Here is a 13,829-nt window from a genome sequence, read left to right as displayed (position 1 = left end):
AACAAGGTGATTGAAATGCTTAATTCAAAATAAATAATAAACACATATTTTAAGAATTTATTCTGTTTAATTTAACTTATATTTCAGGAATAACAAGATTCTGTGTAGTAATGAGATACAGATTAGGGGTTCAAGTAAATGTATTATTTAGCTTTTATAACCAAACCAGCTTTTTATAGTTTTACTTTCTTACTTAGTCCTCCATTTCCTGTTACCAAATCAGTGTCAACAATATTCCCTGACACCACTGTTTTCATTTTGATTAAGCTAGAAATATATTTATGTCATTAACATTTAAACCCAAGTCAGTCCTCCAATTCCTATATGCCTGGGACTTTGAAGGTTTGTAGACAGTGAAAACTGTGTTATTAATCCCAACTCAGTGGACCTTCCTGGATAGCAGGCCCATGGTCATCACGCCACCAGGAGGCAGGAGGGATGAGGCTGGCAGGACGTAAGAGAAGTAGAAGGCCTTGCAGACAAGGATGGCTGAATCTGGAATTTCGGAGCTGGAGACACAAGTCTGGAAGGAAGTTTTAGAGACTGCCCTTCTCCTTCCTTCACCTCTTTGGTCCTTCCATTTTCACCCTCTTTCCTATCCCCTTCCCTCCATCCTTCTTTAGCAGATGGTGAGACAGAGCTTCATAGAGGACTTCTTTCTCCAAGATCACCCAGGGAGGGAGTGTCTGAACTGGAATTCAGACCCCAGCCTTCCTTCCCATAAAATAAAGGGCAGGTAGAAGAGGCTCTTTCCTTGTCTTCTTGATCTTTCTCCACATCTGCTTTCCCCCCCTCCCACTGTGGAGGGCAGGGAGGGCAGGGAGAGAAAGGTAGGTGAAGAAGTTGGACAGGGAAGCTTTTCTGTCCTGCATCCAAGTTTTAAAAACTCTTGGGTGGCATTTATGGGACTGTAATTCTCAAGTTGAGGTAAAAACCCTTCTTTGCATGGTCAGGGTCCTTGGAACAAAGAGTAAAATTGAAACTGATATCCCCATATCAAATTCATCACAGATTTGGAAGGATCATTTGCTTCCCTTTCTGGTAGGGGGAGTGGAGACATCAGAAATGATCCCACCGGGGCGCCTGGGTGGCTCAGTGGGTTAAACCGCTGCCTTCGGCTCAGGTCATGATCTCAGGGTCCTAGGTTCGAGTCCCGCATCGGGCTCTCTGTTCAGCAGGGAGCCTGCTTCCTCCTCTCTCTTTCTGCCTGCCTCTCTGCCTACTTGTGATCTCTTTGTGTCATATAAATAATAAAATCTTTAAAAAAAAAAAAAAAAGAAATGATCCTACCTTACCTGAGGCTTTTCTTTTTTTTTTAATCTGTCTCCTTCCTTTCTCTACAAAAAGCATAAGATGATTAAAAAGATTCCCGTATCTATTTTCAAATTATGTCAGAAAAGTAGATTAAAGGTTTTATGCTTAGGAAAACTGGGATAAATATTCAAACATAAATTATGGCAGTATTAATAATTGCACATTTGTGCTAAGTAACTAGAAAATTATTTGAGCATTAATTCCATTTACATATGTTCATTCAGATTTGTATCCCTGAAGCATGCAAGTATTTGGGGTTTGAAACATTTAATCACTTAGTAAGCAGCCCTCAATGGGATTGCCATTTATTTATTGTCTTTATTGATTTTCCTGCACAGGAGAAAAAAGCTGGCAGTGAATAGGAGCCGGCTGCTGAAGGGAAAGAACTCTATCTTTTCTAGTGCAGAACAAAAGCTCCTGGTTGGTTTTTTTTTTTTTTTTTTTTTAAGAGCAACCTGTTTTCTTCAGATCATCCCAGCGCGAGGCTTCATTCATTTGTTAGGAACTCCACTCCCCACAGTGTGGATCTTCATTGTTTCTAGACAGACAAATTGCATAGCACTTGGTTTTCTGTTCAGATTGAATTTTTAGAGTAAGTTCTTACCTGGACCATGGTGGAGAGTCCAGCTCCCAGAAGTTCATTTCTAATTTGATACATGATAACAACCCCCACCCTCCACCACAATGGGATTTTTTTCTGAAAAAAACCCAGAGCCTGGTTCATCAGTCTAGACATATCCTCCTCCTCCTTAATCTGTCTTCAAAGAGATCTCCCTGGTGACTTTATTGTAAGGGCTTCAGTAACAAGAGGACCTGAACTCAGCATAGCAGTCCTAAGAGCAAGAAAGGACCCTGAGGCCTGAGAACATTCATCAGAACTGTTCAGGATTCCTCAAAACCTGACTCAGACCAGCCAAAGTGAAAAACAAGATGCAAACATTCAAGGACAACTGCTCCGGTTGGTGGAGCATAACCACCACCCCAAGAAGGTTGGCCACACCTTGTGACTTCCTTCCAGGAAGACAGTGTGGAAAGAGCTGGAAAGTGACCACACGGTGGAGGGACTTGGCAATATGGGTGACCAAGGTGAGCACTGAGAAGGAAAATGCCCCTGACGCTCAGAGGCTGGTCTGGCTCTCACACCTAGACGGCGTTAGTCTCTGACAAGATGCCATGTCATAGATAAACCCAAAGTTCTGGTTTTGTTTTATATGATATACATCAGTGATCTGCTATTTGTTATCAGTTGTACAAAAGAATTTGATTACTGGAAAGGGCAGGTGGGGGCGTTTATGCTACTCTCCTCTCCCTATAGATGAGATTTATTAGAGATACCAATCATAAAACTGCCAGGTTTCCCGACAGCAATTGAAAGGAAACCCCCAATTCCTTAGACCTGCCTCCAAATCACCCAGTCAAAGCCCAAAGCCTATCATAGGTTGTTTCTAACATCTTCCTGCAGAGTCACCCTCCGCTTCCCATGGCGTGTGTTCTCCCTCAGCACAGGGAGTGATGGGGACAACTCATTTAACTACAGTTGTGTTCTTGGTGGTCTGTGATGAAGGACAGTCACAACCTTGCCAGTGATAAATTACGTATCCTTGATACTATGCTATGAGAATGGTGCTTCCGCCTACCTTTCTGCCTAAGCCCATTACCCTGGTCCAACCACAAGAAGAGGCTCAGATGGACCAACACCGAGGGACATAGTACAAAATAACTGACCAGCACTCTTTAACACTACCAAGGCCAATGAAAGAAATGGGAGTCTGAGAAAGTGTCACAGTCCAGAGAGGTCTAAGGAGACCTCAAGGCTAATATAATGTGGCATCCCACATGGGATCCTGGAACAGAGAAGGGACATTAGGGGCAAACTCATGAAATTGGAAAAGAGAATGAAGTCAATAATAACAATAACAAACATTTTAAGAAGTAGAGTTGGCTTCAGGGCACAATTAAATTATGTTGATAACATTATATCTCTCCATCTCCTGTTTCCCTGTGCTGGCTGGTCATCAGCGGATTTGTCTTACATGGAGCAATGAGGCCACTACAGCTCAGACCCATGTGGTCCTATGAACTTAAGAACCCAGGGAGTAGGTTCTCCAGTTGACCCCTCCTCATCCTGTGCTCCAAGTGGCCAGCTGGTTCATATGCTGCTTCCTGGACTAGGATTCAGAGGTCAACTCCTCTCAAACCCATAGCCTCAACAAAACTATTAGTGATTGAGGGAGAAGGAATGTTTCCCAGCAGAAGGAATATTTTCAGGAAAATACATGTACATAGACTAACCCTACCTTCTGGCTCAGCAAGAATGCTCTGACAGCCATCTCTCACTCCCATCCCTAGCCCACTGAGGTGAGGGGCAGGAAGGCCAATACACATGGCCTTGGGAAAGCCACATCAACATCACCCCTGCCCCCATTCCCTTGTTTGTGAAATGGGAACATATCTAGCCACAAGGAACCAATGGGAAGATTGAGATCTCATTTGAGTCTCTCAGACACAGTAGGGCTCAGTGAGTGTTAGTTTAATCTGAGCCTTTCTTATTCAAAGAATGAATATGGGAAGGGGCGCATCTTGGTGGTTCAGTGGGTTGAGCCTCTGCCTTTGGCTCTGGTTGTGGTCTCAGGGTCCCGGGATTAAGCCCCACGTCTGGCTCTCTACTTGGCAGGGAGGCTGCTTCCCCCTCTCACTCTCTGCCTGCCTCTCTGTCTACTCATGATTTCTCTTTCTCTGTCAAATAAATAAATAAAATCTTAAAAAAAAAAAAAAACACGAGTAATTCTACCTCTGAATTCTTCAAGCAGTTATCATCAGGAGGCCACACTAGTGCATTTATAGAACTGCATTTCTGCCATGAGTAACAATGAAGAATCTTTTATGCTATTAACCCGTGTAAATTTTAGATTTTTTTAAAGTGGGAAGTTATATAGGTCACTCTGTTGTACCTGTAGCTAATTGCAGCATTAGCTATCAATTTCTCATTGTTGGCTGATTTATCTTCAAAGACTCAAGAATGCAATTTGAGTAATTACTACCTGTATGCTGTATTTCATTTATGACATCTATGAGTCATGAATCTTCTTTTTCTTACTGAAAACATTGAATGCATTTAATTCAAGAGGTCTGCCACATATGTTGTAGAACCAAACTTAATGCAAATTGCATAAATGTGTGTTGTATTTTATGACTGCGTCCTGGAGTTCTCACATGGAATATGGCGTCTCCTAGTAACCCTGGTTGAGGGGGTGGGGAGGGAAAGAGAACTGTGTTCTTCGTTCGTCATGTTAACGAAGGTTTCATTAATTTTTTTTTTCTTAAACTGGAGATAGAAACCCTTGAAATATCTTTTCAATACGTTTCTCAGTGTTTTTGAACTACAGAGTTATATAAACACACCTTGCTTCTATTTGATTTTGATTGCTTTCTTGGCCTAGTTTCCCTGCAAGCATTTGGTATGATTGAATAATTTTTAGTTGTGTTTTCTCGCCATGCCTATGCTAATCTACTAACAGTTGGTTATTGAAGCATCGCTACAATCTACTGTCTTTATCTTTTGCTGGATTTTTAAAGGGGTATTTTATTGCCTGTCATTACTATTCACAGTAGCTTCTGGGCACTGTCATTCCACGAGCCTCCCGCGTATTCCAGTGTTCTACTCGCTGGGCCCTCTATTCTTACAGAGTCTCGGCGCCTTCCCCAGGAGCCACATCATTATTCCTCCAGCAGCTCTGCTTTTTGGCACACTTTTGATTTTTCATCTTAGACGAGTTGTTCAAGTTTCAATATGAGAGATAATGCCATTTACGATGAGGATAAACTCCTTGATGCCTGCGATGATTTAATTTGCACAGTACATTCCCAAGCCTTTGGCTGGGCTGCAGCAGGACCAATAATGTCACATCTTGCGTTTGGGTGGCTTTGTGGCACCTTAGACACCCGGTGGTAATAGCATCCAGATGTTCAGGGACCAAATCTGCCTCCTCACCCATCAAAGAGGGTGACAATGTCCTTTTGTGGAGCATGTATTAAAATCTTCCCACATAAGATGTCTTAATTTGAGTCTTCATGGTGGGATATGTGCTCGTGTTATGCTTGGATACAGCTGAACGGGTGATCATGGCCACCAGATTCAGTCAGCACACCTGCCCAGAGGGACTTTGCTGCCCAGGAGACACAGGCAGAGACCTTCCATTCAGATGAGTTCCACAGAAGTTTGCTGACTACCTACTATGTGCCAGCTGCCAACCACAGAATTGGCTGTGGCACAGAAATAAAAGATAAGGAACGGACAGCCTAATGTATTTGCTTGGAAGTTAGCATTTCTGTCCTTGTTTGTTCATTTATTCATTCAACAAACATCCGTTAGGTGCTGGCAATAAGTCAGGCACTGGCATAGGTGTTATGGATACAGGGATGAGCAAGGCACACAAGATATTGTCCCTGTCCTCATGGAATTAATCATCTCGCCCTATCTCCAGAGTAGGAAAAGATATAGTGAACACGAGTTTAATTTACTGCAAAAACCATGTAGCCAGTATGCCGTCATAAAGAATATCTTGCTGCAGAAGAATCAAAATGCCCCCCTACACCTCAGATATCCTGGTGACCATGACAACATTCCTGATGCTTCCGTGTCTCTCCCTCATTTACAGAATATATCCGCTTTCTTTTTCCATCTTATCAAGTAGGGAAAGTGTTGAACAACTATTTTGCTGCTGTGTCATAAGAGGGAAACTATCTGTGACCAAGTGGTGCTCCCTACATGAATGGACAGGAGACCAAAGGCTTTTGCCAACTGTTTGAAGGTAGAATGAAAAGTCAGCAAAGAGATTCTTCCAGAACTCATGTAAATTAGTTATTTTACACGACTGTTGTGCTCGCTTCGGCAGCACGTATACATGACTGTTAGGTTGCACTCCAGATTAATTTGGTGTGCAGATTTTTTTTTTTTTAGCTAAAATTACCATTTTATTATAAGTGATGCTCTTTAAAGGATGAAGTACATATGATTTGAAGCAGAGTAATTCACTAGAGTAGTTTATATTGTTGCTTTCTCCATTGGGGGCAGATCTTAGCCCCCGTGGGGACTTTGGCAATGCCTGGAGACATTTTTGTTTGTCACAGCGGAGAGAACAGGTGCTCCTGGCATCCCAGGGGGTGGGGATGGGGGGGTTGAGGCTACGGACACTGCTAAACATCCTAGGAGGCCGACAGAGGATGACCCCAAAACAGAGAGTGCTCTGGCCCCAAATATCACTAGTTCCAGGGTTGAGAAACCCTCTTATAAAAATGATTCAACTGGAGAGAGAACGCTACACGCGATGTGCAGGTAAAGTTGCCAAAACCAGAAGAATTTTGTGAAAGCAAGTCCGGCTTTCTCCTCCTGCACTCTGATTATCTTCTTTGTCTATATACTCATCATTTAGTTCCCTTTTGTTGCAAAGCTTTTTGTGTGTGTGTGTGTGTGTTTTTAATGGACTCAATACTTAACTCTATGAGCTTTTCATTACCCATTCTAAAATCGTGACTGGTTGTAATGTAAATTGTATAACACATCTTTCTGCAGCTTCAGATTCTGCAACTTAAACCTCGAGGCTGCTTATCTGTCTTCCACCACCTACCTGCATTCTATGCACTGCTCTTGGCATTCTTGATTGTTCCTTTCATATTAATTTCAATGGTGCCCAGAGGGTACATCTCACCATATAATAGGTTGCTTTGTGAACAATTCCAGTAAGAGAACCATTCGGCCCAAACAGTGAGATACTCTGGAATGTAAAAAAGATACCCCTTAGTGTATCCTTCCCATTTCTGGTGTACCTTGGTATTCTGCAATCATACTGAAATTAAAATGAAGATAACTTTTTTGCTTCCCCTCTCACTTTAAAAGTGCCCCCACCCTTGTGGGTAATACTCTCAGCCACATAAGATGGTTAGAACTTGAAAGTTACCAGTTGGACATGGATGAATATTTACCTTGTACTTAAATTTGCAAATCGTTAAGGATCCCTTGTCCCGAGATCATTATTTTCATCATAATGGACTTCTGTTACATTCACGCTGTTCCAGCTTTTGATTGACCGTTTGGAATATGACGGTTGTTTGTCGCATCTCATTTGGCTACAGCTTCCCTTAGTTCATTTGCAATTGTCCCTCGAGCGTAGTTTGCTTTCTGTGAGGTCTAAAGAAGCTCGCCTCTGTCTTTTCAGAAACCTTTGTCCTGATGGGAAAAATAAAAAGATTTTCTGAACACGGTGATCTTAACGCCTTCAGCTGGCAGAGAAAATGAGATGTTTCAGACTTTCAAAGATGCTGGATTTGAGCTGCTCACTTGAAAATCAAGTTTGTTACAACATGAGAGCCCATGGGTGTCACTGCCCTCCTATCGTTGGATTAAAAGAAGGCACCATGAGAAACTAGTTTAAAATCAACAGTCGTATTTTTAAGTTGAGTCTTTCTTTGCGGAAAGTCTCCTTTACCATCTGAGTTCGTAGTCCCTTAGTTCAAGCCTTTGCAATGAATTTTAACTCTGGGGGCATCACTGACCCCTAACCTCTTGGCTGCCCAATGTGCCACCAAGTGTCTAAGCAGTGACAGTGCTTCCTCTGGCCCCACTCTAGGGCGGACACACTGACCCTCGCTGCTCTCTCCCATCCTTGCACCATGTACTCATTCCTCCTCTACTCATGAGGACTTGAGTGGTCCTCTCAAAGCTTGCATGGCTTCACCTCTTTACCCAACTCTGGCAAAGCCCACCAAACTCCCTAGTTCGGCTGCTCAGGCCTTCTGCAGTGGGGCACCAAGATTCTCTCTTACTTATTTCATTCACTTCTTGCCAAATACTTGCCCCCAGGCAAGCATCTGTATTCCCTGTCCTACAAAAATGCCTTAGCCCTTCTTATCTGTGTCTTTCACCAGCAATGGACCATTCTTTATGAAGATCTTGTGGAAATTCAAATGTAACCTTCATGAGCCTTCACTGCCCACCTTAGCTGGAAGGAAAACCTCCTTCTCTGAAATGTATGGGTCAGTTTTTCTTACCAGTTGCTTCACTGGTTCAGTTCTCCCCTCCAATGGCCTTGCCTCAGAGAGGCTTCCCCTTTACAAATAGCACCCCAGCCATTATCTGTCCCCTTACCCTGTTCAAGCTTCCTTTGTTGCTCTTACTAATTTCTAAGATTACACGTATTGATTTATCTGCTTGTTGTTTGTTTTCCCACAAAAATGTAAGCTTCGGGAAGGGGGGGGGTCATGTCTGGATCATCACTTCACCTCCCAGCAATTAGAATAAGCTCTCAATATATATTTGTTGAATAAATGTTTCCATATCCTTATCTTCTTCTCTGCAGTATTAGTTACCTTAACTCTGGTCTCTGACTGTATCTTGTTTTTCCCCAACCAGACTGTGAGTTCCTTGATGGGGATGATCATATCTTGTCTCTTGTGATTCTGCCTCCTTTCCCTTCCCTAATGCCACCTCTCAAGAGCAAAACCCTAGGGAGCCATGCAAATAGTAGACGTAGTGCTTTGTATATAGTAGATGTTGAATAAAAAGTTGTAAATAAAAACGCCTTCCAGAAAATATTGATTAGACTTCTACTTTGGCTAGGATGAACAAACAGTTTTTACAGATTTACTGTTGTGCCAGAAACAACTAAAGAGCAAGACAAACTGTATGAAACAATGGCTTTTAAGACATTTCACATCAAGCAACAAAGGAAAGAGATTCCTGAGAGATGGGGAAGTAATGAGATGTGTCCTGTAATTATTCCTGATTTCTGCCTAGAGAAGTTTCCCAGTTCACAGGTCAGGAACGGGAAATACAGACAGAGCCAAGTAGACTCCCTGAGTTCTGGAGATAGAGCAGTAAGCCCTGGGACACCAGGGCAGCTGAGAGACAAGGAAGAATACTGTAGAGGAGAGAACTCTGGAGGTCTGCAGAGGGTTCCCCTTAAATATTCAACTGAGCACTGATTAGTACATCCATATGAGTAAACTACTCAAGGCAAGGGAAAGAGTCACCCAAAAGGATTAGAGAGAATAGTGCCTGAATTGACAGAGGGCAGAGAATAGTGTTTATATGTAATGGCTAGAGTGGAAAACCTCATCATTTGTGAAGTATTAGAGTACTATGAAGACTCTTGCCTCAGTGGTGGGACCATTAACCTTCAACTAAGCACATTTCTGCTTCTACCTAACAAAGCTCAAAAGCAAGACCCCAAAAGATCAAAGTGTTTCCAAATAACTGAATCCCAGATCAAAGTACAAGAATATTTTTAGGAATGAATGACCAATAAAAAAATTACCAGACATGCAAATCAGCAGAAAAATACAACCTATAATGAAAAGTCAGTCAATTGAAATTTACCCAGAAATAACAGCAATAATACAATTAGTAGATAAAGACATTAAAACAATTACTGTGACTACATTTTACACTCTCTATCAAGAAGCTAGGAAAAAGCTGACTATGTTAGAGATATGGGGGGATTATATAAAGGAGAACACAAACCAAACTCCTAGGATTGAAAACTACTAAGATTTAAAAATGAAATAAATGAGGTTAATGGCAGATCAGGCATTTCAAAAGAAAAGAGCAAACTTGAAGATATAGTAGTAGAAAATATCCAAAAGGTCATATGCAGAGAAAAAAAAAAAAAAAAAAGACCAGAAATTGAGTAGAGCATCAGCAAGGTGTGGGGCAACCTCAAGTGGCCTAATTTATCTAACTGGAGTTTCTGAAGGACAGAAAGAAGAGGAAAAGAAAAATAGCCAGAATCTTTCCATATTTGATGATAACTATAAATCCACAGATAGAAAAAGCTCAACAAACACAAGCTAAAGAAACATAGAAGTATACCAATGCACATCATCATCAAATCACTTAAAAACAAGTAACAAGAGAAAATCTTAATAAGAAATAGAGAAAAAAAAGACCTACCACATACAGTGACAAAGACACATATGACAGCAGATTTCTTAGTGGAACTACTGCAAGCTATGAGACAATGAAGCATTACCTTTAGAGTACTAAAGAAAGAAAAAGAAAAAAAAAAATTCAACCTGGAATTCTTTACCCAGCAAAAACATCTTCTAGAATAAAGGCAACACATGCATAAGCATACAAAAGCTAAAACAATTCCTCAGGAGAAGACCTGAACAATAAGAAATACTAAAAGATCTCTTTCAGGCAGGCAGAAAATGATACACGATGGAAATCTGGGTTTACACAAAGAAACAAAGAGAACCAGAAATAGTAACTACATAGATGAAGAGAAAGGATTTTTTTGGTTCTATTTTAATCTCTTTAAAAAGTAATCAACTATTTAAACAAAAAAAAATATGAAGTTTTATGGGGCTTATAATATTTGCAGTACTGAAATGTATGAGAATAGTAGCACAAAGGCCAGGAGGAATAAAGAAGGATAGTCTTATAAGGTTCCTATAACATATGTGATGCAGTAGAGCATCATCTGAAGTAGACTGTGGGTTTATTATGTATGATATAACCCTTAAAGTAAATACGAAAATAACAAAATAAAGTGTAATAGCTAATGAACCAACAAAGCAGATAAAATAAAACTTTAGGGCACCTGGGTGGCTCAGTGGGTTAAGCCTCTGCCTTCACTTCAGGTCATGATCTCAGGGTCCTGGGATCAAACCCTGCATTGGGCTCTCTGCTCAGCAGGGATCCTGATTCCCGCCCTGTCCCTCTGCCTGCCGTTCTGCCTACTTGTGATTTCTCTCTCTCTGTCAAATAAATAAATAAAATTTTTTAAAAAATAGAATTTTAAAACACAATTCATCCAAAGGCATAGAAAGCAGAAAAGGAGAACCAAAACTGATGGAACAGCAACAAGACCATCAAGATGATACTTCTTTATTTTTTTTAAGATTTATTTATTTATTTGAGAGAGATTGTGCACACGCATGTGAGCATGGGCATGTGTGCATGGGAGGAGGGGCAGAAGGGGAGAGAGAATTGCAAACAGACTCCCTGCTGAACACAGAGCCCAACATAGGGCTCCATCTCATGATCCTGCGATTATGACCAGAGCTGAAATCAAGAATCCGACGCTTAACCAACTGAGCCACCCAGGAGCCCCAAGATGGTAGTTTTAGATTATGAATGGGGTCTCAGCAAATCCTCTCCCTAAAAAACAAAACAAAGCTAGACAAAGCAGTCAAAAAGAATCATTCTGGAACTCTAGAAATTGAACAAAGGCAGACAACAGATTGAGAAATGGTCATTCAGAAAAGCTACTGAACTGGGAAGGAAACATGGGAGCCCACGGAATTTTAGTAGGTTGGCTGCCTTCCTTCTCCGCCCCCCAACTCCATGGTGCCATGCTTCTCCCAGAGGGTGACCAAGAGGCTGACTTCATTTAGGGTAGATCGCCGAAAAATCTATGCTTAAGAAATACTGAAGGAAGTTCTTTAGTTTGAAAGGGAATGACAACTGGCTATAACCCAAGTCCACGTAAAGGAATAAAGCATACCAGTAAGGTTATTATGTAGGTAATTATTAAAGAAATACACACTTTCTTCTGATAATTAGCTTAAATGACAGTTGCATGAATAATAATTGTAAAACCGTGTTATTAAGCTTATCATATATAAATTTTTAATATACCTGACAATAATAGCACAATGGAGCAGGTAGGGAAGGCAGGCATATTGGAGCAAAGGAATGATCCCAAATAGTAACTCCAATCCATATGAAGAAGTGAAGAGTACTGACATGATAAATGTGTAGATTAATATAAAAGACTCTACACATACAATTTTCTTCTTCTCTTAACTTCTTTAAAAGAAAATTGTAAAAAAAAGCAACAGTTACAAAACTGTACTGTTGAGTCTGTAATATGTAGATGAAGTGTGTATGGCAACCACGGCTCAAAGAAGGGAGGATGGAATGGTGCTATCCTGGAGAAAAATGTCTACATTTTTCATGAAATTAAATTGTATTAATCTAAACTACTTTATGATAAATTAAGATGTACATAGTAATCCTCAGAGCAACCACCAAGAAAATAGCTGGAAGTAGTTACAGAACCAACAAAGGAATTAATATGGCATACTAGGAAATATCTATTTACTACAAAAGAATGCAATAGAGAAGGCTCAGAGGAACAAAGTAACCACGAAACATAAGAAAACAAAGAGCAAAATGGCAGGGGTAATTCCAACCACATCAGTAATTAACATGAAATGTTAATAGAATATATGCTCCAATTAAAAGGTGGACATTTAGGGGTGCCTGGGTGGCTCAGTCGTCAAGCGTCTGCCTTTGGCCCAGGTCATGATCTCAGGGTCCTGGGATCGAGCCCTGCATCAGGCTCCCTGCTCAGCCGGAAGCCTGCTTCCCCCTCTCCCACTCCCCCTCCTTGTGTTCCCTCTCTTGCTATATCTCTCTGTGTCAAATAAATAAATCAAATCTTAAAAAAATAAAGTGGACATTTGACTGGATTTAAAAAAAAAAGCCCAAGATCCTATTATATATGTGTTTTTCTGCTCTTCAAAAGACAATAGTAAGAGAATGGAAAAATGAACTAGAGAATTGGAAATCATCTTTGAAAATCACAGATGGCTAAGATGAAAAAGAGTGACAGTAAAAGAGTATCGGAGAGAATGAAGGGCACCTGGAACTCTCACCTCCGGGTGGTGGGGGCAGGGGGTAGGGGGGGTTGGGGCTTGTCACGTGGCACAACCGATATGGAAAACAGCTCAGCAGTGTCTTACAAAGGTAAACATACAGCTACAATATGACTCAGCCATTGCGCCACTATGTAGTTATTCCAGAGAAGTGAAAGTTTGAATCTGCAGAGTCTTGTACACAAAGGTGCCCGTCTTTACTCATAATAGATCCAAACTGAAAACCACACAAGTATCAGCCAGTGAAGAGAGAAAGTAAGTTGTGGTGTGTCCGCATCCCAGGCTACTACTCAGAAATAAAAGGAATAAACGACTGATACATGTAACAACATGGATGAGTCTTACAATAATGATACTGAGTTAAAGAACAACAACAACAACAAAAAAAAAAAAAAAAAAAACAAGTACATGCTGTGTGATTCCAGTTATATGAAATTCTGCAAAATGCACACTAATCTATAGTGACAGAAGCAGATCAGTGGTGGCCTGGGGCAGTGGGGCTGGGGGCGGGGGTAAGGAGAGGAGTGGGAGGAAGGGATTACAAAGAAGCTGGAGGACAGTTTTGGGGGTGATAGGTTCATTGTCTTAATTATGGTGAAGATTTCATAGGTGTATATACATGTCAAAATGTATCAAACTGTATCCTTTGTACCATTTATTATGTTAATTATATCTCAACAAATGTATTTTAAAAAGATCCTAGTCAGTGAAGTATATTACCTCTAGCTTACCTGTACCTTATCTCCTTCCCCCACACTGTTAACCTACGGTCACCAAGTAACTATTCCAAATTGTTCCTTGAACTTAAGCCTGAGTAAAAGAACAAATAGATCAGTCCAGTTACTGACCTGTTA

This window comes from Mustela nigripes, chromosome 4 (genome assembly GCF_022355385.1).
Source record: "Mustela nigripes isolate SB6536 chromosome 4, MUSNIG.SB6536, whole genome shotgun sequence".
Classification (NCBI taxonomy): domain Eukaryota; kingdom Metazoa; phylum Chordata; class Mammalia; order Carnivora; family Mustelidae; genus Mustela; species Mustela nigripes.
This window is presented reverse-complemented; position numbering follows the sequence as displayed.